Source organism: Sminthopsis crassicaudata, chromosome 2 (assembly GCF_048593235.1).
Source record: "Sminthopsis crassicaudata isolate SCR6 chromosome 2, ASM4859323v1, whole genome shotgun sequence".
In the NCBI taxonomy this organism is placed as follows: Eukaryota; Metazoa; Chordata; class Mammalia; order Dasyuromorphia; family Dasyuridae; genus Sminthopsis; species Sminthopsis crassicaudata.
The window spans coordinates 525,913,121-525,940,449 of record NC_133618.1 but is presented as its reverse complement, the minus strand read 5'-3'; the positions used below and the strand labels follow the sequence as shown (position 1 = coordinate 525,940,449).

At 34.0% G+C, this 27,329-nt stretch overlaps 1 protein-coding gene across 1 annotated transcript in view; it reads right to left on the bottom strand.

Moving 5' to 3' along the window:
* Positions 1-26,057, bottom strand: part of UNC13C (unc-13 homolog C) — a 744,253-nt gene extending 718,196 nt beyond the window's left edge. The window contains exon 1 of the mRNA XM_074294550.1: positions 25,227-26,057. The gene's annotated coding sequence lies outside the window, so the exon portion shown is untranslated. The remainder of the gene's footprint in view (positions 1-25,226) is intronic.
* Positions 26,058-27,329: the final 1,272 nt, after the last annotated feature.

Genomic DNA, 27,329 nt, shown 5'->3' with positions numbered 1-27,329 from the left:
CTCAAGAAGTTCAGGGCTTGGCTCATAAAACCTTCTCTACCATATCCTCTACCATTACACTAGGGAAATTCAACATATATGATGATATTCTCTCAAATATTCAAATCTCTCAGTTCCTCAGCCTATTCAATTCCTATGATCTAATTCTCCACTCCATCACAACTATACACAGGGAGAATTAGAACTTTGATCATGTTATCACTCATAATCATTTCATTGTCATGATCAAGAACTCTGAAACTCCTTGTCTCTGTCTGTTCTCTGTTCATTTTCTCTCTCTTCCCCTCCCTCCCTCCCTCCCTCTCTCTCCCTCTCTCTCTCTCCCTCCCTCCCTTTCTCTCCTTCTCCCTCTCTCCCTCTCTCCCTCTCTCTCTCTCTCTCATCTATATATCTTCATTTCCCTTATGACCATCTTTTCCCTCCATATATTCCTAGGCCATCATCTCTTTTGTAAATTTGCTTTCCTTTCTTTTCAATTCTTTGGCAAATCACCTCTTCACTTTCCTCATTTTTGATGCACTTTTTGCCCATTCTATGGTGATTCACACCTGTCAAATCTAAACCCTATGTTACTTCCATCTCTTGCACTCTTAAAGAAGCTAGAGTAAGTGACAATTTAGTCCATAGCTCCTTAATGTTGCAAAGCAATTTTATCCCACTTTGCATAGAAGTTGTTACTAGGATTCTCTTCTCTTTGCAAACTTTTCCCAAACTGAGGAGTTAATTTCATACTTTACTGTATAAAGAGGCAATTCATTATAATCTGATTTTCTACTCTTCTCTGTGTTTTATAAGCCCTTGACATCAGTAGTCTTTCATTCATTCTATATTCTCTGTTGCCGAGATACCCCTTTTCCTTTGCAAAGCCAACCCTTGATCCTATCCCTCTTTGTTTCCCCCCAGTAAAATGCCATCATGATAACCCCCCTTTCCCATTTACATTTAATTTCTATTTTTGGCATTTTTCCTTGCCCTTTGCAAATATAACAGTTTCCTCTATTCTTAAGAATACTCTCTAGCTCTTAATCATCTCTTCAAGCTGTAATCCTCTCCCTGTATTCATAGTTAAAATCCTAGAAAATTCATCCAGGATACATATGTTAAATACCCATGCTAAATCCTGAGGATGATAAAAGGTTTAAAATAGATACTTGCTCTCCCAAAACTTATAGCCTTATAGAGGCCAGCATGATATAATACCTGGAGTTACAAGACATGTATAAGAGCCCTGGTTCAATCATATAAGAGCTATGTGATAAGGGAAAAGTTAACTCCTTTGGCAAGTGAGCACAGTAGAAATGGCACTAGATATTCAATCAAGAGCTTGCACTCACATCAACACTACCAGGGGAAGCCCTAGCAAGTTGCTTACCTTCTTTCAGTTTCCATTTTCTAATCTATAGCCTAGAAGTTTTATTGCTTGTACTGCCTAGCTCATATAATAGTTGTGTATAGTATAGTGTAAGCCTTAAACTGCTCTGTGAAAGTTATCTATTATTGTAATCTCCGAATATTTCAATTTATGAGCTTTATGTCATTGAGATCTTTTTGATCCTGTGTCATCAAAGGATCTAAAAACCACTAACTGTTCCTTTCTATTACATAATGTTGAACCCAATGGAATAGACTATAAAACGCTACCATAGTTACCTACTATGGATGTTCCTACAGGTTGATGTCATGCCAATCTTATATCTTTGGGTCCAGTTATTTAACCATTTATGGATTAATTGAAACATGCTTTCACCTACCCATGTCTTCACCTTTTGTTCACAAAAACTGTCAAATGATTTACTGAAATCTAAGTACACTATGGATATAAACATGGTACCTAACACATAAAATAAATGCTTGTTGAAATTGCCCTGATGTGGCAGTTTACTAACTGCCTCTGTACTAACTGCATTTATCTAAGGCTGGATTCTTTTCCCAGCCCCCAACATCTCTTTTTTGCATACCCCATCAAAGTTTAAAAATGATGTTTTTTTATATAAAGGGTGGATAGCACAAGTATTATTCTCCCCATTTTCAGAAGAAGAAACTGCTCAGAGTTCCTGACTTGCCAGAGGTCACAAAGATAATCAATGTCAAAACCTGGAGAGAACCATAATTTTTATTCTGAAATGAAGAATTCTTTTCCATGTTCTTTGAGGGTAAGAAGTCTCCATTTTTAGATACACAATTGGAACTGAAAGAGAAGATATAAACCCTGATCTTACAAAAATACTCCTCCCCAAAGAAGAAATTCCTTGTATGATGTTAAAGCTCTTTATGTGATAAAAGTCAAACTTAGAAGGGAGTTTAGAGGTCATCTACCATAATCTTTTCATTTATAGAAGAGGAGACTGAAACTCAGAGAGGTTAAATGATTTGCCTCGGTCACACAGGCAGTAATTATCAGAGCCAGTTTCTCTGACTCAAAAATCTGATATTCTTTTCACCTATATACAAAGGATCCAATAGCCAAAAGAACAGTTGGATATACTGACCATAAAAAGATGATTACATATAGAGCTTGGCACACAAAGGAAAAACACTGAAATACTTATTTTGGGGAGGAATTTCTTATATAATTATTTTGAGGGATGAAGGCATATGACATTAGACAACAGATAAACACAAGGGAGCATCGGTTATACTGCTTTCTTCACTAAATTATTTGGAGATTCAGAATAGTATTGGGGTCTTTCAAATTTATTATTTTTTCTAAAATCAATTCATTTATATATGAGGCATTCCTGTGCTATCCATTTGTTAGTTATCATTCATCTACATGTTTTCAACAAAATCAGAGTTAATACATTCTAAGCATGGTCTACCTGTAATTTACAGATTTATGTGATTTACATGTTTAATGAATACATGCAATGACAAAGAATAACAAATACTGAACTTAATCTTTTATGTCAAAAGCAGTTTTGCTTCAGATTAATCTAAGGTATTGATAATTTTTTATGAATTTTCATTTAAAAATGACCAGTGATGCCATTTAAAGTAATTTGGAAAAAAAATCCTAATTTTACTTAAAATATTCATGTATACATGACACACAATTGGAGATTCAATCTCTTGAATCATCTATCATTGACTTCTGTCCAAGATTTAGACTTAAATTATTCCCCATTATGAGAAAAATATAGTAAATCCAACATTTTCATTCTAAAATTGGGTGGAGTAGTGAGATAATTAGGTGAGTGCATGAATTCTGATTTTTTGCTGTCTTTTTAAATATCCATTAAAGTTTAGGAGTTTCACCTACATTTACTAAAAAATAAGGACCCAGCCAAAATTACATAGCAATCATTGGCAATATTACTAGATTCCAGAGCCCTTCATTTTCTGCCAACACAATAATGTATTATATTCTTGAGAATGCTTTATGCAATAAAAACTTTGAAAGAATTATAAGGAGGATATTGTTGGTGGACTATCAGTATAGCTGAGTTATGATGCTTTCTAAGTGTATTAAGTAGCAAAAGCTCTTTTCATGTAGACATGAGTTAGGAAGAAAACAAATCATTATCAGAAGGAAATAGGTGACTAATTGCATCCTGATCCTTTATTGGTCTTTACTTTGCTCCATTACAGAGTTCTTTATGAATATTAGATTTAATTCCTTAGGTATTCATTGTATCCAAATGTTTCTGATTCACAAACTAGTGTTATTGGAAAAGTATGTTTTTATACTCCTAAAACTTTTCATAATTTTTAAAATGTAAAATTTTATAACACATTTACTCATGTCTATGTATATACCATGTGTATGTACATACTATTAATTTTCATTTAAAATAAATCTAAATAATCTGGGTTTTTTTACAATGTAAAGAAAATGAAAAAATGTAAAGTAATTTTCCAGATAATTAAAAGGTGTTGTTAAAGTTTAAGATTCCCTTTCCTTCTCCAATTTCAGTTTCAAGAGTTAAACAATTTTGATTTACTGAAAGAAAAGTTCAGGGAACCAAGTTGCTTAAATTTTCACTTCAGCTCCAATTTCATGCTTATGGTTTAAGGAAATTTCCATGTTAACAAAACAATTATTTTTCACATAAGACAAGGCTAAGAAAGAAAGGGTACATATAGCATCAAGCTTATAGCTTCCTTCATCTAGGTATTTTCCAATTTATGTTCAAGTACTCCCTAATAACATGTCTTCATACTATTAAATATAAATGTAAAATAAATTGTTAAATAAACTATATATTCCAACAGATAAATGCTGTATGTATCAAGACATACTAAGCAACTCACACATTATTTTTCCTGTTTAATAATTATGGTCAACTCACAATTTTTTGTTCTCCCTCAGTCAACTTGGGAACAATTCTTTCCCGAGCACTTAAAGAAGAGACTTCTCCTTTCCTACTTTTCCCATATTATTTCCCAAAATTATCATTAATCCTGACCCTAGATGACTTGTTGAATCTTTCTTTATGGTGTACACATGAGGACTATATTGAACTTTTTCTAAAACATAAGAGCAAGTATAACTGTACTTTTTGGATTATCAAACAATCTAACGCAAGTATTATAGCTAAGTGGAGTCAGGGATTAAATGGAAACTTTGTATTTGGACATGTTAAATTTGAAGCTGCCAGTAAGACATTCAAGTGGAGACATTCAGAAGGCAGTCGGAAAGAAAAATCTTATTGTGCTGGTGATGGGTTGCATATGGAAATTCATATCTGGAGTCATCTTCACAGAGGTGATTGAAGCCATGGACTTATGTCAAAAAGACACACAGAGAGAAAGGCAGATAGATAGTGAGATGGAGAATCAGACATAAAGAGGGAGAACCTTGTAAAATCCTTATATGTAAGGGATTGGAAGATGAAGAATCGGCAAAATAGAGTAAGAATAGACAAAATGCATTTTCATAGAAACTAAAGAATAAGAGCATATTTAAAGTGTCTAGAAAGACACTTCTAGAACTAAGTACCAGAGACATCAAGGAATAAGAGAGGTCACTGGATTTAACAATATTTCAGTAAAATGCTGAACATGGAAGTTAGGTTATAAAGAAAGCAAGTATAAACATTTCTTTCTAAGATTTTGGTTAATATAGAGGAGAGAAAAGATTGAGTGTAATTTGAAAAACTATCAGGATCAAGTTAAGATTGGTTTATGAAAGGGAAAATGAGAACATGTGTTTTAGCTAGAAAAGGAGCATTATAAGATCAAAGAAAAGACTGAAGGAATAAAAACAGGAAAGAGAAAAGAGAGAATGGGACAGATAGAAAGTATTGCCACTTCAGCAAAGGGATATGCCACCATATCTTCAAAAAAGAAGAGTGAGTTAATAAGCGATGGCAAATGTAATTAAAGGAGTTAACAGTGGATGGTTTCCAACTTTTCAATAAAACAAGAGTCAAAATATTTTGCTGAGGGATAAAAGAAGCAATATTAGCCACCTGAGGAGAGAAATGTTTTAGAACATTTGTGAACAATATGAAAAAGAGTTCAAAAGAAGTGAATAAAAGGATAGCCATGGAACAGTGAGGGGATGGTTGAAGTTAGCATAAATTTGTATGGAATCTAATAGGAATCATTTCATGATTATTCAATCTATATTTGAAAGCATAAGAATAGAAATCTAATTCAATATAGTAAACTTTTTAAAGAAAGTACTGTATAATAAATGTAATGAAATATAATGAAATGGAGACAAAATGAAAAACAAAAATTCTGCCCCTAAAGAATTTAAATTCTACCAAAGGAGTTATGGGATCTGATCCAGTCACTTCCCTTCATCCCCAGTCCCCAACCACTCAAAGACTCACCAGTCATAACTTCAAATGAAGAGCTCAGCAGAAGCAGCAGCTCTCTCCAAGCATGCTCAGGGACCAAACTCCACAAAATTAATGGCTTGAAACAGAGATCCTCACAGATCTCATCCACCACAACTCAGGACTTTTTGGAGGATGCAAGATCTGATCATCATGATTCTAGGAGTCTGAATGATTTGTATTGAATGTGGTCACTTAGGATCTCTTCCAGAAATACCTTAAGGGATAAGGGAAATATTTCCAGGATTCTCAGTCATAGTCCATGCATTCTCCTGATCTTAATGGTAGAAAAAAGTCAGAAAGGTAGATAAGGATAGAGCAAGAGGCTGGGCTTCTAAAAATCTAATATTGAATACTTAGAGGGAAGGACACCAAGAGAAAAAGCACCTAACAAAAAGGTAGGGAAGACAAATGAAATCAACTTCTGTTTTTGTTTTTTGCTTTTCTTCCAAATTTGTCGAAAGTTAACTTTACTTGCTTTCTCTATTCTTTTCCCAGAGGAGACACTTTATGAGTACTTCTCTGATCATATGGACTAGATTCCTTAAAACCATTGAGAAGCCATGTGGTACAGTGAAGATTTCTAGATTTACAATCTGAGCCATACTCTGACACTGTTACTTAACACCTGTGTGGTAATAACTGGGCAAATTATTTAACCTTAACCGGTTCTCAATTTCTACATCTGCAAAATGTGAGGTTGGACGAGAACATCTCTACAAAATCTTTGAGCTTTCAATGCCTGATACATGTTACCTACATGTCTGTTCAATCATTTTCAGGCATTTCTGCCTTCTTGACCCCATTGTTTTCTAAGCAAAGTTGCTGAAGTAGTTTGTTATTTCCTTCTCTAGTTCATTTTATAGATGAGCAACTGAGTTAAAAGGTTTGCCCAGGATCACGCAAATAATAAATGTCAAGATCCAGATTTGAACTCATTAAGATTATTCTTCTTGATTCCAAGCCCAGTATGTATCTACTTTTGTACCTACTACCCCCATGTTGCATGATTAGAATTCACAATATCTTTACTAGATGAAAAAAGTACCCATTTTAAAAGTCCAACACAACATAAAATAAAAACATTGTTTTTTTCTGATACATGGATCACAATATGAGAAAATTTACACTTAGAGTTTATCTGGAAGAGGCTTTGCATATCTTATAGCAAGTCAATTAATAAGCATTCATTAAGCACTTACTACATATGAGGCATCATGTTAGATTTTGGAAGTAATCTTTTTACAGATGAGGAAATGAATGTCCTAAGATGTTCATTAATTTGTCCAAAGCCAGAAAATAGAAAATGAGAGACTCAAAATGAATTTCCAAATCTCAGTTCTCCTAAATTCTACTCAGTTTCCTTCCACTGTACTGTCTCATTCACACAATATACACATGTGATCTCCCAAATAATTTAATCCTAGACAGCTATTTGTTTTTTATTATTATATAAGAATATGAGTGATGCATTTGAAATCCAACTTACTTACTTGGAAGGAACATAGATTTTGAAAACTGGGGCATGAATATTCCAACCCTTCTCTCCCTCTCAAGCCACCAAGGAACTTCTCTCATAGATTAATATTGACCAGGTTTCTGAATACATTGAAGAATCAAATGAATTATATTCCTCAAAGTACCAAGTAAAACAGAAACCCATTCATGTGTGATAAAGTAACAACCAACCTACTGATTTAATAGTAAATGAGGGCATACCCAACTGCAATTTTCTTTTAAGGTCACTGCCTTGGTGCCTCAAGGAATCATTTGGGTAGATTAATTTTTTTCTATTTTTAGACCTGAATTTTCTACAGGGCAATCACTTCATGCATAAATCAAGAAAGATTGCCTAGGTCTTTAACAATTAAATAGTAGTTATTAATCAGATTTTGTTGACAGCTTCCGAACTTTGTAATTGGGGTCTTATAACCTTGCCTTTATTGACAAATGGAGGCAGAATCATTGGAATTCAGAAGTTTATGTGTGATTACAATTTTGGGGATATGATATTCTAAATGTGATATGCTAAATCTAAGTCTAAATCCCCAAACTGATGTGTTGGCTAAGAATCCACACATATTTATTTTAATGTCTTCATATTGCACTTTCTACATATTGGAGTAGTACCTATAATCTAATATAATCTATGCCTTAACCATTCTTAAATATAAATTTAGGCTTCATTTTTTATAACTGTCCTTTGGGAGTTTGGATTAAGTCCCTATAATTTTTTTAACTTTTTCTTTTTGCTGACTGTTCTCTGACCCTGTTTTCCATCTCAAAAATGGGGATGAAGAATCCTTAAAGTATTGCATAAATATGAGTTATTGCCCTTATTTCTAATCCTTGGGAGAAAGATATCTAATAAGAACCTGGTTTTAATTCCCTTGAGGTGAATTAAGTTTGAGGGTCCCTCTATCTTCGAGAGAAATGAACAAAAATATATAATGCTCCTTTATTGCTCTGACCTGGAGACAATAGTAAATCAGATTTAAACATTCTTTAAATTAAAAAAAAATCTTAAAGATTATGAAGCACAATTCTCACCAGAGCTGTAAGAAGAGGAAATAAATGGCACATGTATTATTATACTGTTTATAGAGAAGGAAAAGGAAATTTAGAAGTTAATAGTAATCTATATTTTACAGAGTATTTTAAGATTTACAAAAGACTTTCCTTTCATATTACTGTGTCTCTAGTTTCAAAGCTGAAAAGTGGGTCCAGAATGTTGGGTGAACCTCTCCTATGTAAGACTTTTACCAGAACTTAGGTTGAGTTGCACAGAATAATAAATAGAGATATTCAGCAGAATCATAGATTTAGATCTGAAGAGACCTTTAAAAGATCATTGAATCAAACTCCCTCATGTCACAGATGAAGAATAAGCACAGAAAAGTTCAGTATCTGAAGTAGGTTTATTCCCAAATCAAAGGTCTTTTCCATAAATTTACAATGACTATACTCTTAGGAACAGCCACATTAATGAAATCATAGTCCTAGTGAAGTATCAGAATATAGGCCCAAATTAAAGATGAGAAAACTGAGGCTCAAATGTTCAGGAGCTTATCCAGAGTCTCACCAAACTGGGTCTTGAACCTCAGTTCTCTAAGATCATGCTCCGCTATATGCTTTGTTCCCTCTCTACAGTCGAGTAAAGTAAGTATTAACTTTTAAAAAGGTGATTTAACCCTACAATGCATTATAGTATTGTATTTTTTTCAGATGCATCTGAAGGATTGTTGAGTAGAACTACTGACTTGCCATAAAACAAAGTAAAAAAGCCATGTCTTACTTGTTCTTACCTTTGTATCTCTACAGTTTTTTTTTAACCAATTAAAAATACCGTCTCTGCTCCATGCAGCCTGCCCTTTGTCATGGGAGGAACTCATCTCTTGGAAAGCTTTTGAGACCATACTGTGGGTCTCTTTAGCCCATATCTACATACTCACTTTAAGACCAAGGGATTCAGCAGCACAGGTGACAGAGAATTAGAACTGGCATCAAGAGTTCAGATTGTGATTTTGGAATCAAATTTGAGATGTTACTAACTTCATTTTTCTTCAAAAGTTGTTAGGGACTGTAATTAACCTAGAAGTAATCCCCTAGACTGAAAATATTTTCTAGCTAGACTAATTAAAACAGAGGCATCAGCACAGATGGCAGGAGATCTACCTCTTAATCAGAAATGAATGGGCATAGCACCTACATTACCAAAGCAAAAAGAGAAAATGTATACATAATTTGTTGAGGGGAAGAGACACTATCTGCATTCTGGATTATGTAAGAAAAATTTAAATCCCCTTATGATTTTCCCTTGCCACTTAAAATACTCCTGCTTTCCTTAACACTTCCAGCTTGCATATATTTAAGACCTTCAAAACATAACTCTTTTAATGGAATTGTTTAAACATGGTGCTCTCTATTTGTAAAAATAGTTCCTGATATAACTGTCAAAATATGTGTGTTGAACCAGAAAAACTGTTCCACAAACTGGACAATCTCCCATCTACATGCCTTTGTATAATCTATATAACTTGTACCTTCAGTGTTCTCCCTCCTCACTTCTAGCTCTGAAAACAAATTGTCTCTTTCAAAAACTCAGCTCATAATAAGAACCATATGATCATCTCAATAGATGCAGAAAAAGCATTTGACAAAATCCAACATCCATTCCTACTAAAAACTCTTGAGAGTATAGGAATAAATGGATTATTCCTTAGAATAATCAGGAGTATATATTTAAGACCATCAGTAAGCATAATATGCAATAGAAATAAACTGCAACCTTTCCCAGTAAGATCAGGAGTGAAACAAGGTTGCCCACTATCACCATTACTATTCAATATAGTACTAGAAACGCTAGCCTCGGCAATAAGAGCCGAGAAAGAGATTCAAGGAATTAGAGTAGGAAATGAGGAAATTAAACTATCACTTTTTGCAGATGACATGATGGTATACTTAGAGAACCCCAAAGACTCTGCTAAAAAGCTACTAGAAATAATTCAAAATTTCAGCAAAGTGGCAGGATACAAAATAAATCCACATAAATCCTCGGCATTTTTATATATCACTAACAAAATGCAACAGCAAGAGATACAAAGAGAAATTCCATTCCAAACAAATGTTGAGAGTATAAAATATTTGGGAATCCATCTACCAAAGAAAAGTCAGGAATTATATGAGAAAAATTACAAAACACTTGCCACAAAAATAAAATCAGATTTAAATAATTGGAAAGACATTCAGTGCTCTTGGATAGGCCGAGCGAATATAATAAAGATGACAATACTCCCCAAACTAATCTATTTATTTAGTGCTATACCAATCAGACTCCCAAGAAACTATTTTAATGACCTAGAAAAAATAACAACAAAATTCATATGGAAGAATAAAAGGTCAAGAATTGCAAGGGAACTAATGAAAAAAAAACTCAGAGGAAGGTGGTCTAAGTGTACCTGATCTAAAGCTATATTATATAGCAGCAGTCACCAAAACCATTTGGTATTGGCTAAGAAATAGATCGGTAGATCAGTGGAACAGATTAGATACAAAGGACAAAAAAGGGTACATCTATAGCAATCTAATCTTTGACAAACCCAAAGATTCCAACATTAGGGATAAAAATTCATTATTCGGAAAAAACTGTTGGGAAAACTGGAAATTAGTATGGCAGAAATTAGATATGGATCCACACTTAACACCATATACCAAGATAAGATCAAAATGGGTCCATGATTTAGGCATAAAGAGGGAGATAATAAATAGATTAGAGGAACAGAGGATAATCTACCTCTCAGACTTGTGGAGGAGGAAGGAATTTATGACCAGAGGAGAACTAGAGATCATTATTGATCACAAAATAGAAGATTTTGATTACATCAAACTAAAAAGTTTCTGTACAAATAATACTAATGCAAACAAGATTAGAAGGGAAGTAACAAATTGGGAAAATATTTTTAAAAACAAAGGTTCTGACAAAGGTCTCATTTCCAAAATATATAGAGAACTGACCATAATTTATAAGAAACCGAACCATTCTCCAATTGATAAATGGTCAAAGGATATGAACAGACAATTCTCAGAGGAAGAAATTGAAACTATATCCACTCACATGAAAGAGTGTTCCAAATCACTACTGATCAGAGAAATGCAAATTAAGACCACTCTGAGATACCACTACACACCTGTCAGATTGGCTAAGATGACAGGAAAATATAATGATGAATGTTGGAGGGGATGTGGGGAAATTGGGACACTGATACATTGCTGGTGGAGTTGTGAAAGAATCCAGCCATTCTGGAGAGCAATCTGGAATTATGCCCAAAAAGTTATCAAACTGTGCATACCCTTTGACCCAGCAGCACTACTACTGGGATTATATCCCAAAGAAATACTAAAGAGCGGAAAGAGACATATATGTGCCAAAATGTTTGTGGCAGCTCTTTTTGTTGTAGCTAGAAACTGGAAGATGAATGGATGTCCATCAGTTGGAGAATGGTTGGGTAAATTGTGGTATATGAAGGTTATGGAATATTATTGCTCGGTAAGAAATGACCAGCAGGAGGAATATAGAGAGGCTTGGAGAGACTTAAATCAACTGATGCTGAGTGAAATGAACAGAACCAGAAGATCACTGTACACTTCAACAACAATACTGTATGGGGATGTATTCTGATGGAAGTGGAAATCTTCAACATAAAGAAGATCCAACTCACTTCCAGTTGATCAATGATGGACAGAGGTAGCTGCACCCAGAGAAGAAACACTGGGAGGGGAATGAAAATTGTTAGCACTAATATCTGTCTGCCCAGGTTGCATGTACCTTCGGATTCTAATGTTTATTGTGCAACAAGAAAATGATATTCGCACACATGTATTGTACCTAGACTATATTGTAACACATGTAAAATGTATGGTATTGCCTGTCGTCGGGGGGAGGGAATAGAGGGAGGGGGGGTAATTTGGAAAAATGAATACAAGGGATAATATTATAAAATATATATATATATAATTAAAAAAAAAAAAACTCAGCTCAAATGTCACATGTTACATAAGGCCTTCCCAAACACTCTCCCAAAATTTATTTTGTAATGATATTTGATTTATTAACATACATTCTATTCCTCCTTAAAACTAAAATCCTCAAAAAGAAGAATATTTTTCATTTTCTCCTTGTATCCCCAGCACCTAGCAAAGTTCCTAACACCCAATAGATGCTTAATCAATAAATTCTTGATTTATTAAAATTATTTTTCCTTCAGACTCAATTCTGGTGGTTCCTCCTTTAGGAAGACTTTCCTGATTTACTCTAAATGTTTGTGCATTTTCTCTCCAAATTATCTTGAATTTTCTTATGTTTACATATATATATATGTGAATTCCTTGAAGACAAGTACTATTTTTATCAGTCTTTCCCTCGCTAACATCTAAAATACTGCCTTTCTCATAATGTCGTTGTTGTTGTTCATTTGTTCAGCTATATCCAACTTGTCATGACCCCATATGGGGTTTTCTTGCCAAAGATATTGGTTTGCCATTTCTATCTCCAATGGAGAATTGGAGGTTGTGACAAACGTATTAAGTGACTTTTCTAGAAATACACAGCTAGTAAGTATCTGAGATCACATTTGAACTCATGTCTTCCTGATTCCAGTGAGCCTAGTGTTCTATCCACTGATCCACCTAGCTGCCTCCCTTGCTCATAAAAAAATGTTTATCAATTGCTGAATTGAAAAGCTTTGCTGCTATAGCCATTTCTTCTTCATGTTCAAATCATCCACTATCCATCAGTCATATTTATTAAATGCCTACTATGTGTCATATACTGTACTAAACATTGGAGATGACAAGACTGAGAAAAATTATTTGCAAGGAATTTACAGTCAAATGGAAGAGAAGAATTTGCACATTTATAAGCCTATTTAGAATAACTATAAATAGACATAGTTAACTATTAACAACATAGCTAAATATAATGTATTTGAGGGTAAAACAATGGTATTTAGGGATTTAGAAGATGATACTTGAGTTGCATCTTGAAGAAAGACATCCTATGAAATGGAGGTTAAAAAAAAGAAATACATTATAGATGGAGGACATTTCCAGGGTGAAGACATAGATGAGAGACAAAATATCCTATGTGTGAGCAACAAAGAAAAGGTCAGTTGATGAATTGCAGAATAGAGGAAGAAATATCTCCAATGAAACTGGTGATATAAAATTGTGAATGGCTTTAAAAGTTCAACAGAGGTTAGTTTTTATGTCAGAAGCAAAATGTATTGATTGAAAATAAATGATCTAGTCAAGAAAATCACTTTGGCAGGAGTAAGTTAGAAGAACTTCAGTGGAGAGAGACTTGAGGCAAGGTTGCAAGTTAGGATTTTATTGCAATAATCCAAGCAGGGGGTAGTGAGGGCTGGGACTAAGTGGGTAGCTGGGAAAATAGAGAACATGGTAAAGGTTTAGATAGTAGACATATCATGGAGACAGGAGCATCACATAAGAAGGATGTTTGCAATCAAGGTACACTGTGGTGCTGGGACAAAATCCAATGTGGGTGAAGGGAGCTAACTGCTTCATATGGCATACAAACACTAGGTGTTCATAATGTTCTTTCCATTCCAGAATAAAATATGCCTGATTTGGGAATTGTCACACTTCATTACCCAGAATTATTGACAACACACATTTTTTGCACATTTAAATTATTTTGAGATGCAGCATGGCATTGGAGAGAGAACCAGCCTTGGAACCAGGAAAATTAGGGTTTGATTCCCTTCCATGACTCATGTGACTCTGGGAGTATTATTTAACCCCTTATCTTCTGGATACCTCTCTAAAACAAGCTAAAGAAAAGATGCCAGACTGCACTGATAAAGGGTATCTTTATCACATCTGCAAGTTCCATATCCCAATGAAAGCATATGTCAAGTCCCTAGCTCAAAACAATTTATAGTATAAGCTTCTGTTAAATGAATGATTTGGAGGAGATGGAGTACTCTGGCTAATAGCATCAGTGGTTCTATGAGCAGTTTTAGAGTAAAGGAATCATTTGGGACCATCCTTGCACAACAGCAGGAGAAATGCTTGCCTGCTGATGGTACAATCAAAAGGGAGAGTGGCAGCCCCACCCAAGTTAGAACATAGGGCAAAGTGCTTCCTGGCACAAAGACATCCAGAGAATGAAGAATTCAACACAGGCTATGTGTACTGAGGTAATGAAAAGGGATTAATGCTGGGAGAATGGAGCATAATAGAAGGGAAAGCAGAGGCAGGGAGATGTGGACATGGAGAGGAACATGCTTCTGAATTAAACTCAGTGGCAAGGAAGTCTGAGCTTGGCCAGAAACTCAGCTGTAGGAGTCAGGGTAACCCTCATCTTTGTGTGTTTCAAGGGAACAGGGTTTCCTGTTTGTTTATTCAGGCTGTGGGTAGAAGAACTGAGCCTGAAACAAGATAGGGTCTTCTCAGTTCACTTGGGTATAATTAGTGACTCAATGGATTCAGAATATGGCAGAAAGAATATGGCTTCCTCTCAGCATAATAGATAGTTGTGAAAAGCTGCTTATTCCTTTGAGAAATAAAATATCCAATGAATTTAGGGTTTCCCTATACAACTTACTTAGTTTACCAATTTTTTTAAATCTTAGAATAACTGAGCAACCATTTCTTCTACACCTGCTATGTACTAGCCGCTGTGTGAGGCACTTGGGTTTCAAAAGACAGCAATGAAACAGCCCCTGACATCAGTTTACATTCTAATAGTGAAACGATATGTGGACATGGAACAAAATATAAAATACAATTATTCCTTCCACATTTCAGGGTTAGCAGTACAGTGCCCTCACCATCTAAAAAATCAGTGTAAAATGTGTTAGCCTTCCTTTGGTATCAGAATTATTATGGTATTGAAAGATAAACTATGTTGACATTATAAACTACTACATATGTATTTTATATATTTCTGGATTTCTAAACCTTTTCTGTGTCATCTACTGGCATTTATGTGTCATGTGAGGCTTCTACAAAACTCTCAAAAATTCCCATTAAATTTCTTATGGTGATCTGCAACATGTCGAAACTATGATGGGAAAATCATAATGTAGAAGGAATAACTGAAAATAAAATGTAATTTTGCAATAGAGTGGAGGTAGCTGCAGAATGAGAAGGAGGATTGTTTTTAAAATAAGCCCAACTCTCTTTGAGGATCAATGGGGAGGTTGAGGGAAAAGCATTTACTAACTCCTACTATGTGCCAGACATTGTGCTAAACATTTTACAACTATCATCTCATGTGATTCTTCATTACAAATCTAAAAGGCATTACTATTTGTTTTTTCCTATTTGGGGTTTTCTTGGTAAAGATATTAAAATAATTTGTCATTTCCTTCTCAGTTCATTTTTATAGACAAGGAAACTGAGGTTAGCAGAGTTAAATTCCCAGGTTCATACAGCTACTAGTACATGTCTGAGATCAGATTTGAACTGAAAAAAATGAATATTCCTGATTTCAGATCCAGCTCTCTCTCTCCATTGTAGCACTTAGTTGCCCAATATAGAGGTAAGGAAACTAAAGTAGACAGTGAATAAGTGACTTGCTTAAGATCCTACACAGATAGTAAGTGTCTGAGGCTGTATTTGAATTTTAGAGTTCTTGACTTCAGGTCCAGAGTTCTGTAAATTATGCCACTTAGATGTCTGTTTTAATAATTGATGTAAAGTGCTTTGTTACTAAGGTTTTCTAAGTGTTTTTACTTCTACAGGGAAAGAGGCAGCACAGAGTAATTTGTAGAGAACCAGTTTAAAAAAGAAGAAATGTTTTCAAGTCTTGCTTTTAAGTCTCTTAGCTTTTCAATATAATTCTAAGCCTTAAGTTAAAAAAAAGATGATTTTCCTTTTATTTTTTTCATTAAGAGTATATTCTCATTTGGTATTCCCTTTTCCAATGAAATCCCATTTTCTGACTAAAAAAACCCAATCCTACAAGGAAACAGTAAAAGATAACTATAATGGTGAGACTAACATCCCATCTGATCTCTCCTGACAGCTAAGTACTCCTTTTATTGCCAATTTCATAGCAAAGGGCCTAAAATTTCCCTTTCCCTCCCTCCTTTCTTCCTTCTCTCCTTTCTTCCCTCCCTCTCCCCCTCCTTCTCCTTCTCTCTTCCCTCTCTCCCTCCCTCCCTTCCTCCTTCCCTCCCTCTCCCTCTCCCTCTCCTTCCAATTTCTCAAACAGCTAAGACCAGTGAAATTTCCAGGAATGCCTCAGATACTGATGCACAACACAGTGAGTGTTTACAAAAGCCACCTTCAGTCTCGGACCACAAGCTCTCCACCAAAAATTACTAGCCTTATTTCAGTCTCTTGAAAAAAAAAAAGCAAAAGCCATCTTTTTTCTTAGAATATGTTTTAAATGTTTTTCCATGCATTGCAATCTTAGCACTTTAGGGATGGAAGGGATCTTAGAGATAATCTAGTACAACACCCTCATTTTATAGTTGAGGAAACAAGCCAATATAAGTCAACTGGCTAGTTAGTTGGCAAAGTCAGGGCTATAAGCAAATCATTCTAACACCTGGTTCTCTTTTCTATGCACTAAATCATGTTCTTCCATTTCTTAAGATTTCATTTCTATGAAGTTTTAAGGGATTTTTTTCTTATTTTTTCATACTTGTTTAGTTACAGTTGGTATATACAAATTAAAGGATCAATTTTTAAAGACAATTAAGCATTTATTAAGTACTTCCTCTGGCAAAAATGAACGTATTAGGATAATTTCATATAAAGAACATGAAGACAGCTGAAGCAAACACTGTAGAATGCTTTGAGCTTGGTCAGACATCAAAGACACCAAGGTTATTCACCGCATCTTGGGCTATTGCCTAACTTGTCCTGCCCCTGAAATTCCATGACTCATGAAGAAAGAGGATGATGACTTTGCGCAACTCTGCCTCACTTAAATATAATTTATAAAATTACCTGTGATTTGAAAACAAAGGTCAGGGTGGGCAAAGCTAAGATGACAAAAAACAAAACAAACCCCAACAACCTATAGTGTTGCTCAAGCTCTCCCCAGTTTCCTTTGGAAGTAACATTAAAGTAAGTCTCTAAAAGAATCCTGGAGTGACGGAATCCATTAAAAAAAGAAAAAAAAGAGTGGGGAAAAAAAGGGGAAATGGGGAAAAAAATGAAACAATTTTCCAGCCCAAGATAACAACTGACCTGAAAAATAGAATCAGGAGAAATAATTTTAAATTATTTGACTACCTTAAATGTATGATAAAAAAAAGAGCCTGGACAGCATGTTTCAAAAAAAAAAAAGTCAAGGAAAACTATTCTGATATCTTACTAGTCATTGAAAGAATTCACAAATCACTTGCTGAGACAAATCACAAGATGAAAACTCCCAGGAATATTTTACAGTCAAATTACAAAACTATGAGGTCAGGGAGAAAATAATGCAAGTAGTCAAAATGAAACAATTCAAATATTAAGGAGCCACAGTCAGGATTGCACTGGATTTATCAATTTCTACATTAAAGAATCAGAGGGCTTGGAATGTGATAATCCAAAAGGAAAAGGATGCCCATTATTACAAACATTATTCAATATTATACTAGAAATGTTAGCTGTGCCAACAAGAGGAGAAAAAGAAATTGAAGGAATTAAAATAAACAATGAGAAAACGAAATTCACTCTTTCCAGATGAGACAATGGAATACTTAGAAAATCCTAGATAATCAACTAAAATAGTTAAATAAGGAACAACTTTAATAAACTCATACAAATCATCAGCACTTGGCTATATTACCAACAAAGAAGAGATAGAAAATTTCCATTTAAAAATAATTGTAGACACCATAAAATATTTAGGAATCTAGTTGCCAAGCAAACTCATTAAAAACACTTTTCACACACACACACACACAGTCAGAGCTAAACAATTGGAAAAAATATAAATTGCTCATGAATAGATTGAGCCAATATAACAAATAATAAAAATGACAATTTTATCTAAATCAATTTATTTATTTAATGCCACATCTCAAACTACCAAAAATTATTTTATAGACCTAAAAAAATAACAACAAAATTCATCTAGAAAACAAAAAATCAAGAACATGAAGGGAATTAATGAAAGAAAAAATACAAATAAAGGTGACCTACCCCTATAAGACCCAAAATTATATTACAAAGCAGCAATCATCAAAACTATTTGGTACTGCTAAGAAATAGAGTTCTGGATCAGTGGAATAGATTGGGTTCATAAGACACAGTTGTCAGTTATAGTAAGGTCTGTTTGATGAACCCAAAGACTTTAGCTTCTGGGATAAGAACTCACTATTTGACAAAACTTCCTGGGGGAAAAAAAAAGGAAAATAGAATGGCAGAAACTAGCAATAGATAAACATCTCAAATAGATAAAAAGAGAAGATCAAGATGGTTACATGATTTAGACATAAATGGTGATAATAGAAGCAAATTAGAGGAGCAAATAGTTTACCTGTCAGTTCAATGGAGAAGAGAAGAATGTATGACCAAACAAGAAATAGTGAACATTGTGAAATGCAAATTAGAAAATTTGTATTATATTAGATTAAAGAAGGTTTCGCAAAAATAAAAACAGTGCAACCAAGATTAGAATAAAAGCAAAAAGATGGGAAACATTTTTCCATAAAGCATTTCTGTTTAAGTTTCATTTCTCATATATAGAGAGAAATGAGTTGAATTTATCAGAATATATATTCTTCCCCAATTGATAGTAGTCAAAGGATATTAATGGGCAGTTTTTACATAAAATTAGTCATTTATGATCATATAAAAATGCTCTAAATCACTATTGATTAGAGAAATGTAAATTTAAACAACTCTATGTACCCCATCACACCTTCAAATTGGCTAATATGACAGAAAACGAAAATGATAAACTTTGGGGAAGATTGGGAAAATTGGGACATAACTGCATTGTTAGTGAAGTTGAGAACTGATCTAATCATTCCAGAGAACAATTTAGAACTATGCCCAATGGGCTATAAAACTGTGCATTCCCTAAAATTTCACATTCCCATTGACCAGTTAATACCACTCCTATATCTGTATCCCAAAAAAGGGAAAAGGACATACACATACAAAAGTATTTTTTTGGGGGGGAGCAAAGAATTGAAAATTGAAGGAATATCCATCAAATGGAGGAATGGCTGACAAACTGTAGAATATGAATGTAATAGAATACTATTGTGCTATAAGAAATGATGAGCAGGCAGATTTCAGGAAAATCTGACAAAACTTACGCGAACTGATGCTGAATAAACTGAGCAAATCAGAGAATACTCTTGATTTACTCATTTTGGCAGTTCTTATTATTAGGAAGTCTTTCTTTATAACACCCCTAAATTAGCCTCATTATAAAATCTAGGAAGGTCTAAGCTCTGCCTTCCAAGGCAGTATACTTATCTGTTTGTTTTGTTTTTTTATTTCTCTAGCATTCAATAATGTTAATTACTCATTTCTTGACTTCTAAAACACAATGAAATGGGTTACTGTCATCTCTATCCTTTCCTAGGTAACTCAGAAAATTGAGCAATCTAATCCCTGACCCTTACTAGCTTTGTGACTCTGGATAAGTCATTTAACTTAACAGCATGCCTCAACTTCTTCAATTATAAGATGGAGATAACAAAAAATTATTTGCCTCCCAACATTGTTGTGGGGATCACATGGAAAAATATTTAGGAAGTGCTTAGTACAGTGCCTAGCATATAGTAGGTTTTTCATAAATTCTTTCTGCCCTTCATATCTATTTCCCAAAGATTTTTCATTTCCCCCTTCCTTTTCTTTCTTCTCTTCCCTACTAATCTTATTTATTACTATCGATCCAACTGAATTCTTTAAGGATGATTTATAACTTGGCTCTTTTCAATAATGAGGTGAATTTAAGGCAATTCCAACATATATGTGATGGAAAGAGCCATGTGCATCCAGAGAGAGAACTATGGGGATTGAATGTGGATCAAAGAATAGTATTTTCACCTTTTTATTGTTGCTTGTTTACTTGGATTTTTTCTCTTTCATGTTTTCTCCTCTTTTGACTAGATTTTTCTAGTGCACCATGACAAATATGTAAATATGTTTAGAAGATTGCTGCTTTGCTTTCTGTGTAGGGGAGGGGAGAGTGAAAAAGAGAAGGAGAAAAATTTGGAACACAAGGTTTTGCAAAGGTGTATGTTAAATCTATCTTTGCATATCTTTAAAAAATGAAAATCTATTAAAGATAAAATTAAAAACAACTCAAAAAAGGATGATCCATAGATCTATATCTCTGATTATAAAGTCTTTCCTGAATTTAAGATCTATACCTGCAACTTCCAACTGACATCTCTATCTTCATATCTCACCAGCACATCAAGTGCAACATACCCCCAAATGACCTTTACTTTCCTGCATAACCTTAATTTCTTTCTACCTTCACCATTTCTGTCAGCAAATTGTCATCCCCTATGATTGAAGATGATGTGAAAGTCAAAGAGATAACATCAAGTTTTTAATCAACTACCACTGCCCTTATTATCTCCCAGAGTATTCCAATTGCCACCAAAAAAGACTTTCCACTGTCATTCTCTGCTTTCTCAATCAATCCTTCACAGAGTTACAGTCCTAACCTTAAACATATAAGCTTTCATTTAGCTGCTCAGAACTGTTCAATACTTTAAATTTTGCCCAGTAGAGTTCACTTACCTCAGAATTCAAAGCTTTTCATAATCTGACACTATTCTAACTTTTTAATATTGCCTTATACCACTTTCCTCCATGAACTTTATGTTTCAAACAAGCTCTATCACTAATCCTGTGTTTATCAAATTCACAATACTCCTTATACATCCTTTGCTTGCCACTTATGGAATTCCTTCCTACCCTTGAAAACCCACCTCGAAGGATGACTCAGGAAAATTTTCCATAAATTCTATCACTTTCTCTCCTCATCACCACAGTCAATAATAACTTTGGTTAATTCTTTTACATACACTTATGTGTATTTCTATATTAGTTTTCTGAATACATGCTATAGCCCCCATTAGGCCATAATTGACTTCTGTGCACTCAGACAGACAAGATCTATGGTTCTAAGTTTTGTATGTCTTCCAAGTTAAAAATAATATTTCACATGTGGTAGACATTTAATGAATTAATGTTCATTCAATTCAGCAAATGCCCTCTGGTTATAAAAAGAAATAATGAGGATATTCGAAACCCATTTTAATAGTTTTATTGAATCCACTGCTATTCACAAAACACAGAATACAAGTTTAACTATATTTCTTAACATACATAATTGATAAATCAATCTTAAAGTCAAACCTGAAGGGATGTAAGAGGGTGACATGAAGATCCACAAGGTATTTAGGAAGAAAGGAAAGCCAACTCAGGGCTTCCCTGATGGGCTAACAGCTTAACTTTTATCAGTATTCAGTGGCAGAGTCATTGAAGGTCTTTGAGCTGATGAGTAACAACATAATCAGTACTTTGAAGAGATTAATGCAGCAATTGTGTACAAGATGAATTGAAAAGAGGAGAAACTAGACACTGAATTGAAAATTATTGCAATAGTTAGAAAGGAGACTAATTAAATTGATTAAAGGTCTTAAAGTTGGTAGAAATGATTATAAATTTAAAAATCAATAAAATGTATCTCAAAACAAAAATTGACAGAATTTAGTGACCATTTGGATTTATGGCAAGAGTAAATGAGGTGTCAGACTTGAATCAGATTTTAAATTTCAGAAGCAGAGAATGATGGAGCCATTAAAAGGTAAATCAGTTTTGGGGAATAACATAAGAAATTCAGTCTCAAATATGTTGAGTTAGAGTTAGTAGAAAGCTATATAGCTACAAATATCATTAAAAAAAACTGATAGAGTTAAAGGCAGAGATATTGGAGTAGGGATAATGCCTGAAGCCATTTAAGGAGATATACATCTCTAAGGAAGACAGTCTAGAGAAAAAGCCGCAAAAGTAAATCTTGAGGACTATCAACATGTAAAATGCAAGAGGAAAAAGAAGAGCTAAAGGAGACAGAAACCTAAAGTTATTTTTCATTAACTTCTTTACCATTTTATATTATTGTGTCAGGGACAGATAAAAATTAATTGTTCAACCAAATTTACTGACTTTGTCAAAATTGGAACTGTCTTGATTATTTTTTGAAATGTACAAATGGCCTTGGATTTTTTTTCAGTCAGCAGGTCATAAAAACAAAACAAAAAAGTTGCCTCTTGTGGCAGAAATTTAGGAGGCTCTGTTTTTTTTTTTTTCTCCTAGAGATACAAAAAATTATATTAAAATTCCTGCCCAAGAAAGCTTATTTTTATGTGTTTCTTATCCCCTTTTATTTGACTACGCACGAGGAGGCAGATAGAGAACTGGGCTTGGAATCAGGAAGATTCATCTTCATGAGTTCAAATCTGGTCTTGACACTTATTACTGCATAACCCTGGACAAGTCATTTAACCCTGTTTGCCTCAGTTGTTCATCTATAAAATGAAATTGAGAAGAAAGTGGCAAACTATTCTCATATCTCTACCAAGAAAATTCCAAAATGGATCATGAAGAGTCAGACGTGACAAACAACTAACCACTGAGGTAGGTACTGACTGGGTCTTTGCATCACCAAACAGAGTCTTTCTTTTTCATAGATATTTTAGCAAAAACTTTAATCAAAATAAATTTCAATTGGAATGAATTTTATATAATCTGATATATCCATATTTTAGCTAAAAAGGTCATATTATACTTTAATTAAATCTTTCAACTACAAATTAAGAGGTTTGGCTCCATGCTTGACCCACTCTGTTTTGGCTATATATCTATTTGAGACAGAAAAAAATGAAGTTTTTTGCCTTTACAATGTGGAGTACTGTTTGACCTCTTATGAGACATTTAGCCATTTAAGTAACTCTCCTTTAAGATAAAAGAGAAATAATAATCATGGTCACAAAATAGAAGGCTATTATGAGTAAAAATCTTAAATAGAAATTACCAAAGTAAATTTTTAGTTTCTTATTTGACAGTAAAAATATGTAGAAACTTAGCACGTTGTACTTTTGTCTCTGAAATATGGTTATAGCCAATGGATGCTGAAAAGGGAGGTAAAAGAAGGCATAAGTCAAAGTAGAGATGTAAAAGTCTGGGAGGGAGGAAAAGAAATAAACCATGAGATAAAGTATTTAATGATAATATTTTACTTTCATTTCCAAAAATAGAGAAGTTTTATAATGATTTGTGTGAATAATAAAATGTTTGCTGCACAATGATAACGTATCATCTCCTAGCCCTTAACTTCCAGAAATTATTTCCATGAACAGATATTTTATCTAAAAATATCATCTTAGTATGTGATATAATTCTCACATGCTGAGGACAGAGTACTAATAGAAGCAAATTTCATTTCTGCCTCTAGGGGGCATTACTATTTTTTTTATTTTTTTTTTAAGGAAAGGCTTCCTTTGATTAGGGGCTTTTTGTTGACTTTTGATGTAAAAATAGGTAAAAAAAAATATTTCTTGAACTTTTTCAAGGTCCTCCTGACCTTGAGATCCAAGAAGAAGTTTATCCAAACTTCTTGTCATCAAAATTTAAATGAGCTTGTTATTATACTTTACATTCTGAACTACATTTTAAATGTGTAATATAACAAACATTAATTTCATAAGCAAATGAAGTTATACATAATCCATTTGAATATTCTTAAAATGACAAGGATATGAGATTTGCCAAGAGTACTTTCTGCTTTTACAGAACTGCATATATTTTGTTTTTCTAAAAGAAAAATTTCAATTTTAAAACAGGAAAAAATTTGCAGTCTTCTTCCTAATTTCAAAATTGCTGGAAATAGTATACCTCCACTAATGGGGGTGAGATAAGAAGGGAAGTAGGGGAAATTGTTACCAGTAATATCACATAGCAAATGGGGATAAGAATGGGAGGCCTGGGAAAGACAAAGAAGAAGAGGTATGAGGGAAGACTTTAAATTATAATTGGCTATGCCAATTGGTTATGTAGGGACAGCTAGGTGGTTCAGTGGTTAGAGTGCTGGGCTTGGAGTCAGGAAAATTTCAATTTAAATCCAAACTCAAACATTTAGCAGTCTGTGACTGAGTAAATCACACTAGTTTGCCCTCAGTTTCCTCAACAGGAAAATGAAGATAACAATGGCACCTGTATCCCAGGATTGTTGTGAAGATCAAATAATATGTTGCTTGCAAAGCATTCAGCAAAGTGTATGTTACTATATAAATGATAATTATTATCATCATCATTACTATTATAAACAATTGTGAGGTATTTGAAAGACAGATTTCAAGTTTTAAGACTTTTGCTGGCCTTGGAGGAAAAAGTCTTGGGTTTAATACCTACCTCAGCTATTTGGTTAAGAGCAAGTCATTGCCTCACTTCTCAGGGCCCCACTTTCATTATCTGCAAAATAAAGATAGTCTTACCCTATCCAAGCTCAAAGACTCTTTTAGAGGAAGTATTTAGCAAAACTTAAAACACTATACATATGTGAGTTACCATTAAAGAGTGTAATTCTTTCCTTTAATCTGGGAGGATGCTAATGTGTTTTGCCTTCCATCTGTCCCCTCTGCCCTGGCCAAGGTACTTAGTATGTGAGCTGAGAGTTCTCAAAGTCACTATGTATTAAATATTTACTTCTGTTTGGGGAAATACACTAGCAGCAACATGCTCAACATAATTAGTTTCCTCATATTTTAAGACCAACACAATTGGAAACAATTTGTATTTGACAGATATGTGAGCATTCCTTCCAACCATGAAGTTCACAAAACTCATCCTTGTCAATGTCTTCCCATAAACCCTCCTCTCTATGGGTGGGGATATTTTCTTTTATATTTCTTGACCCTGAATAAATAGAAGTCCTTTTACCTAAGGTAGGAAGCAATTCAGCTTGCTCATCATTATGCTCATCATTTAAATTTTTCTTAAAAAAGGCAGAATTAGACCACAGGAATGAGTCACCAACAGTTCTCATCAGGACCTAAGGATAGGGGTAGATATAATAAAATTACAGAGACAGACAGACAGACAGACTTCTATATACTTTTTTCCATCAATTGGAATCAATTGCTTTTTTTGTTGTTTTGTTTGTTTGAAAGAACAGAAAGACAAAGAAACACCACTATCAATTTTCAGTCTTTTTGCACTGATTTAATTGGGGGGATGGGAAAGAGAGAAATACAAAACACAAACAACCCTTTTCTCACAGGGGTAAAAATAATTTCTTATACTACACATTCTGTAGCAATACATACTCTTATTTTCTCCCTGACCCCCAAATACACTGAATAAAAACTCCTTTCCCCATTTTGCCAATCAACCTAACTTTATGTATACTTTGCCAAGGAGTCAAGTTTTTTCCTGAGCTAGATACTCAATTCTTGTCATTAGAATGATTTTCAAAAGCTCTGATTTCATAATTCTGTCATACAATCCATTTTAGCGCTCAGAAACTCTGGTGTTTAGCAAATATCAAGATCTTTTCCTTTTTCCCAAATGGGGAAATAATTTGTTTTGCATAAGCAGCAATAAAGATTTCAAAAGGTTCTATCATTTTTATTTAGTTTTGGGAGAAAGTAAATCTAAGCTGATTTTCCATTCATGGAAAACTGTGACTAAGAGTAATTGAACTCAGTAATTCAGTTTCTTGAGCTTTGCAATTAACTCTTGATTCTCCTAGGTCTTGGTTAACAACATGAGCATTCTTTCCTTGCTAGATCTATATACTCTTGAAAAAATGATAAAATTGAGCAAACTTTTCCATGTTTTCATTCTCTCCCATCCCATCCTCAAATTTGTTTGTCAACAACTAAATTCTAGAAAAAATTTATGAGATTGATCAATGGATTATTTTTATGTCAATCATAGGATTTCTACAACCAGTTTGACAGATTAAAAATCCTAGATTCGAACCCCCAGCCCAAATTTACTATTCAGTCAAAATTGATGTTTGAAATTCTTAGCATCTCAACACTATTTTTTCTTAAAGAAAACTCACTTCTGCATGCAATTTGTTACCTACTTCCATTTTTTTCTTTAAAAAAAAGTAAGAAAACATAACTTTAAGCTTTGTCATCTTACCTTAGAAACTAAGGGTATAATACTAGTATTCTTGCTATGTGTTTTCGCAATGTGTAGGTGATGCAGCCACAGAAGTTAATGGTTACTCCTACAGATAGAACGCGGACCTTGGTTGTTTTTGTTTTGTTTCAGAGTTGTTTTTTTTTCTTTTTCTTTTTTTTTTATGAATGATATCTTGCATATCTTGATCTAGTTGTGAAATACATTCAAAAAATGCACTTGAAGCAGATTGCTTTCTGAAAGCAAAGCTGCAGAGTGTTCATCTTGGACAATTAATCAAAACCTAGAAATGCAGAACCAGCTGCAAAAGCTTCGTTTGTTACTGATGCTTTTGTGAACTAGGAAAACAGTGGGGTGACGTGACCCAACCCAGAGACATTTGCTTTGCTTATTTGATTTTCTGCTTTCCTCTAATTTTTTAAAGTATCTCACAGTTAAAAGGTGGCTCAGTATTGCCCATAAACCCTCTACCCCTACGACAGGGAAAACAACAACAATAACAACTACTCCTGGTTCCTATGCAGTTATTCAACGGAAAGTTGTGGGGAAAGGAAATAATGTTAAGCTATATGAGTGAGGAACCTTTGAAATAAAGCTTGATTCACAAAGTATCCACACCAACCACAGTAATTGACTGAATAATAGCGTTTGGAAGGGAAGCATCTGCAAATTCAAGCCTTACAGAAGGAAGAATATCAAAGTACAAATAAAAAGACACAGATGCAAGCAAAAGAGGCAGAGGAGATGGGAGGAAAAGAGTACATACCTGAGAGATTCTTCCATTTAAAAAAAAAAAAAAAAAAAAAAAAAAAAAAAAAAAAGATATACACCCGAAGGGAGTATTCTCTCTCCTTTGCAGGGAAATCACTCACAACCCTGCTCTTGTTTCTC